Source organism: Priapulus caudatus, unplaced genomic scaffold (assembly GCF_000485595.1).
Source record: "Priapulus caudatus unplaced genomic scaffold, Priapulus_caudatus-5.0.1 Scaffold66, whole genome shotgun sequence".
Lineage (NCBI taxonomy): Eukaryota > Metazoa > Priapulida > Priapulimorpha > Priapulimorphida > Priapulidae > Priapulus > Priapulus caudatus.
Window position 1 is genome coordinate 445,309 of NW_014577127.1, and position 6,357 is coordinate 451,665.

Genomic DNA, 6,357 nt, shown 5'->3' on the forward strand with positions numbered 1-6,357 from the left:
TCTACTCTCTCTCTCTCTCTCTCTCTCTCTCTCTCTCTCTCTCTCTCTCTCTCTCTCTCTCTCTCTCTCTCTCTCTCTCTCTCTCTCTCTCTCTCTCTCTCTCTCTCTCTCTCTCTATATATATATATATATATATATACATATATTATATTGACGCCGCCTTCTATATATATATATTCATATATTTTCACATATTCATACATTAGGCCTACATCTATATCTGCATGGGTGTCTGCGTATTTTTACTTATTTTATTTTCTTGCTTTATTTTATTTATTTCATTATTTCAACATGTCCTCTTTATGCAGCTGGTAATTTATATTTCCAAAAATGGTTTCTTACAATTACATGGTTCTGCGTGGTATCGAAATGTTTTTTTTCTTATACAAATCTAACAATTTTGCCCATAACCGCGTACGGAGGAGAACGTGTTGTCCAGCAGCAGCTGGTATAATGAGCAAACCTTTTCCCACGCAATTAAAACCGAAACACGCAATTCCCCAATTCGTTAGCTCAATGAGACTATGGCAAAAATGCAGCTGCGAACACACACACGGACTGACGGGCGGACGGACAGACAGAGAAACATAGCAACAGACAGACAGGTAGACAGGCGGACGGAATCGCAGGCGAAATGGCGGACGTACGGACGGACGGACGGACGGACGGACGGATGGACGAACGGACGGACGGACGGACGGACGGACAAACGGACGGACGGACGGACGGACAAACGGACGGACGGACGGGTCCGTCCGTCCGTCCGTCCGTCCGTCCGTCCGTCCGTCCGTCCGTCCGTCCGTCGGACAGACGGACGGACGGACGGACGGACGGATGGATGGATGGATGGATATATGGATGGATGGATGGATGCATCGATGGATGGATTGTTGGATGGATGGATGAATGAATGGATGGATGGATGGATGTATGAATGGATGTATGGATGGATGGATGAATGAATGGATGGATGGATGGATGGATGGATGGATGGATGGATGGATGGATGGGTGGATAAATAAATCAGGTAGGCGTTAGTTATGTAAGGTTAAGTATAATTCATTATTAAATTGCATTACCTAGAATATTTCTTAGGTGTTGTGATCTTATACGCCTACATCACACACACAAGTTGTTTTAATTATGATTAGATTTAAGCACTATTATTTGAGTTAACCTCAGCGCTTACGAAATTAAATACATGGGAAATCCTGTTGATGCATGCAATTGATGTTTGCAATCAATGATTCCATTCAATATCGTATGAGATTTAATAGAATGTCATTGAAATTAATTTGCTGTCTCGGACCTAAACAGAGTCAAAGTTATCCTGATATCAATCACTAATCACATAACGACTTATCGACGCTATGTAATCACATAAAATATTTGATTCTGCAATGTAATGATTTATTTCAAGGTTTCAGAAAATGTCTTGACTATGTAATTAGAGCTGTAAATTATAAATACAATGTTAAGTGAATATAAAACCTACGTATTATATGCATTAACATAAACTTTGGGCATATTAAACAAATAAAAAATCCTACATAGGCAATCGATTATAATGTTTTCATTAATACTGCAAACTATGCTACGTTGAAACAAAAACAAATTTCATGATATAATACAATAGATATGATAGACTATCTATGATATAATACAATGACGCATATGTAATATATGAACCATAACGCGTCATAAACCGTGTCAAAACCATCACGTAATAATGAATGTAATGCCGTTTTTAATATCCAAGCCACATTATCGTTTTGTCTGATGGCTACTTTTTGAACTTTGCTGCATGGTGACGCAAAGCGGTGTACTTACCAAGAGGTCGCAACTCGAAGCAAGGAAATAGAAGTGATATCACAGACGGCTTGAGCCACGACTATCGCACCGAAATTTATCGTCGGCCCGACTGTTTCCCCCTCCCCTATTGGTTGGCACCTGTGCACACGTGATGAGTCCAATTTCGCACAACCGCTCTTGGGAAAATCTACAGATTGACGTTTCGGACGCTGTCCGCGGCCTACGAGACGCCATTTATCACGATTGCCATTCGCCCGATATCAAAGCCAATATGACCCGCGAGTGGTGACGATGGAGCCGCCGACCGGTTTTCATGCAAATGCCTCTGTTTGATTTCCTGCATTATGCCGGGAAGGTGATGTGGCACGTTTTGCTAAGCAGAGCCGGTGCCGGACGTAAGAATGTTAGTGAACCATTGTGCGCGTCCCTCTCCTTCTGTTCCTTGTTTCTCGGCTCGCAGAACAGTTGGACGGGCAATTCGTTAAGCAGCATAGCGCTGTGGTCGCGCTCGATAACTCAGTCGTCTAAACAATCGCGCGAGGTGCTCTCAAATTTTGTTTACAGCACACAGATTACACGCAATTGTCGCGGTTAAACGGATTGTTTGTAAATAACAGCTGCCTATACCTCAACTGTGAAAAGGCGTGTACACTGACTCATTGAGTGCGTGGTGAGCAGGGCCTATTCATTTGGAACTCCGTAGGGGTGTCGGGGTCAGAAGTTAGTCTCACGCTCCAGGTAAGCGCGATGGAGAATACCAGAAGATTATTTCAGGGCGCGATGTCGAAAATGGCGTTTAAACGTGCAGGCTAGGATTTCGTGCAGGATGTTCGTGTTCATTACAAACGTGTTAAGCTATTGATCGACGCAGTTATTAGATTGTTAGAATCAGCGCCTCGTGTAAAATCTGTGTGCATCATAGTTCGCCGATGAGAAACGTAAACAGACATCACGGGCCCCTTCCGTGCGGCGCTCGTTCCATAACGCCTCGATACGATGGCAGTCATTAACATATATTGATAGTTTACAAAATAATCATCGAAATAATACGACGAACACTTCTTGCACCTGTATACGTGTGTGCGATACAACTTGTATTCTGCATCAGAGAGCAGATGCTCATCTTACGCGCGATATTGTGAACAGATAACGCAGTCCTCTGCATAGTTAAACCCTCCCGCTGAAGGATAATGCGAGCCACAGCCTTTGGTTTTGGACACACCTGGTTTCGTAAACTAGACCGCACGGTTACAGTAATAGTTGCGACTGTCTGACTGTACGCACATCTAGGTCATATTTAGCGCATTATAACATTATAGTAATAGATTATAATATTGATATTGTAAACGTCTATCATCCTGGTAAATTCTTACATGCGGGGTGTAAGTTTTTATCGATACTTAAATAATAATACTACTAATAATAATAATAGTATCAGTAACAGTAATGATGATAATAATAATATTAATACGCACAGTCACAGACTCAAGTTCTAATCATATGGATAGTGGATCCTATATAAATCACACTGTTATCAATGCAACGGCCACTATAGTGAAACACAGCTATGAATGCACAATAGCATGCTTATAGCCACGTAATAAATAATGGTGCAATTAGGTTATCCTGTTGCGTATACCGGAAACATCAACTATGACTAGACTGATAGGCAAGCAAATATAGTAGCAAAACATCTACGATAATTTGCTGCCAGCAATTAACATATTAGACACATTCTATTTCCTCTTCATCTCAAGCTAAATTTAACAGTTGCATGCAAATTACAAGTAATTATTAGCGTTCATTGACCCACGTTTTTCGCATTACTTTATGCATTCTGAACCAACGAATTTCCATAATAATGATAATTTAGAGTGCCATATATGTAGAGTTAAAAAAATGTTGCCGTTTAAGTGAATACTAAAACATTGACACTATTACAATTTTATTTTATTCTTTATCGGAATCGTTCCTTAAGGAAATGCGTGAGAAATACAAATACAGTTATGCACAGCAGAAATAGAACAAATAGAGAAATAAAGATCTTCATCTTTAATCTACCCCACAGTTTATAAGAAGTTACGGTGGCTTCTGTACAGATTTTGCTGCATTGTCTTTGAACATGGTTGTTTTTACTGGTGGAACGTGCCACGGGCTCTTCTGGCCAGATAACGTCATTCATGTTAACGTCATCGCTGTCTTTCAGGCAGTTTTCTGCACTCGTTCGTTTCTCTGGAATGTCCCTTGCTGCTGTCTGGCATAACGTGTTGTCATTTTTTGCCAATGACGATGCGCACTGAAATATGTATGAACGAGGTCCAGCGATATATATATATATATATATAATATATATATTTATATATATATATATATATATATATATATATACGATGCCAATGTTCTCGATAGTTATTACATACAATAATTACAGATATAGATCAAACGCACGCAACTTTGAAAACATTACTGCGAAATGTCGTGTACACTCACATATGAAAATAGTACACGGATAAAATCACAGACAAAGAGGCTGGGCATGCAGACAGCACTAGGTAAAAGCAAAAATACGCATCACGCACAAGATCGCAATAAAACGTGATAACGATGCGTCTGAAATACAGCTGAAATTTGGTTTTTAAAACGGAAAACTATGAGCGCACGTTCAGAACATACGTTGACAGTGCGTAATTCCTGGTGAGCGTTCGGCACATGATCAGATGCATACGTGAAGTACCAGTTGCTGCCGTGAAACGGCTCTCTGCTCACTAGCACAGCGTTCCGGGTTATTTTAGCGCCGACATGACTAGGCTTTCTCTCATCCACGACCCCAGAAACATTGATAGACGAATGCATTTCTGTAGTTCTAGATAGGACAGTTTGCGTTTCTATCTTTCTATGTATCCTGCCGCATATGATACAACGTCATACTCGCACGTAGACACACATATCACGTCACGCTCGGCATTCAGTCAGAATGTTTTATTTCAGTCGGAAAACTTAGCAATTAAATTTGGCACAGATTCGGATGTTCTAATTTTGCTCGTTATTTCGGTAAAGCGTAAATATTAAATAAGCGTAATCGGTACAGTATTGGCACGTGACGGTGAATTTGTGTAACAACCGGTTACGCGGTGGTATACGACGTGATTAAAGCTAGGGGGTTCGTTTGCCGTGGGCACTGCCCGTGTATAATGCGAACGCCCTCGAACTTTTCAGCCAGCTCCCATCTCGGATTAATAAGGCGTGGTTTCTCGAGGCTTTCCAAAGGTAGAAAGAGCGGCAATTTACGGTAATTAACGGTAACTGTTTAATTCCGGCGCTTAATGCATACTTAAGCGGTAATAATTCACCTACTCGTCGAAACCTTTCTGAAACTGGAATGCGAGCATTTTTTATGTTTACATACATCATCGGTAATCAAGTCAGTCGTTTCGCTTTTAGAGTGAGCCATTTCAGGATGCACATCATATATATTGCAACATATATGATAGAGAGTCTCCGCTTCATATCAGCACCGTTGAACAATGCAAAGAATATCATCATAGTCACTCTATAGATATGTGCAATAATGTTGTGTGTTACTCTTCTAAAGGACCATTATATACAGAAAATTCCGGCTCGCTGTCTTCTTGCATGTGTGATGTCTACACGTAAAGCGTAAAGCTCCAAGCGAATATATCACGTGCAATTCGTCTCCCCACAGTTTATTAAAAATTGATTGCGTTTAATTTTCTCAAGTTCATTAATGATCTTGAAATTAATGTTGCCTAGTTCACGCATATCACGTGGCATCGTTCTGGTCATAAATGATATTCGTTAAGTGTATTGTATAATATATGTAATGTTATATAATAATATGTATATGCACGTGGATGTCCGACACGCCACTAAGCAGATCGAGTTAGCAATTTCCTATATCATGCCAGTTGTTGTTAGGTCGTGTATTTATAGAAATTATGAAATCTCTATACGGTTTGTAATGATTTGCCATGTTAACCCTGATTTTCGTTTTAAAGGCTTTTATATCTTTATTATCAATACAATTTTCAACTACTCGTTAATGAATGTACATGGTGACGCGCAACACGTAGCCTTACAAGTCGGGTTACATTGTCGACAGCACGTATTAGGTGCCCTGGTTTAAAGACCGCGCAACGGACGCATGTGTGTGTGTGTGTGTGTGTGTGTGTGTGTGTGTGTGTGTGTGTGTGTGTGTGTAGTAGCATCCGTCCATGTAAATGCTTCTGGTATTCGGTGCTACCAAGTTCTAAGCGCCGCCAAGCTCATTAGAACCGGAGGATAGTCACATAGGTATCTCCGTCAAGCCCATGTTTCTTGTTACGATGCGAGTCGCGTGGTGGCCATGATCAATTGTGAGTATTCAACCCTGTGGCTTGGCCATATGCCGTCGCTTTAGCATTGTCAGACATTTAACATCAATCCATTATTGACGCTAGTCCATGCGGACCGTGTCAAAATAGCCTTTTAACGTGGCAGCTCGTGACCGATGTACACGCAAGTAAATTACCTACGAGAGACTGTGAC

The 6,357-nt window shown here is 40.8% G+C and overlaps 1 protein-coding gene across 5 annotated transcripts in view; it reads right to left on the reverse strand.

Annotated features, from left to right (window-relative positions):
* The window catches only part of LOC106821269 (transcription factor RFX4-like), a 14,003-nt gene extending 11,702 nt beyond the window's left edge, over nucleotides 1–2,301 (reverse strand). For 2 of the 5 annotated variants that reach the window (XM_014826006.1, XM_014826007.1), the window contains exon 1: nucleotides 1,831–2,301. The gene's annotated coding sequence lies outside the window, so the exon portion shown is untranslated. The remainder of the gene's footprint in view (nucleotides 1–1,830) is intronic. The other 3 variants (XM_014826009.1, XM_014826010.1, XM_014826008.1) reach the window with 3 other exon arrangements.
* Nucleotides 2,302–6,357: the final 4,056 nt, after the last annotated feature.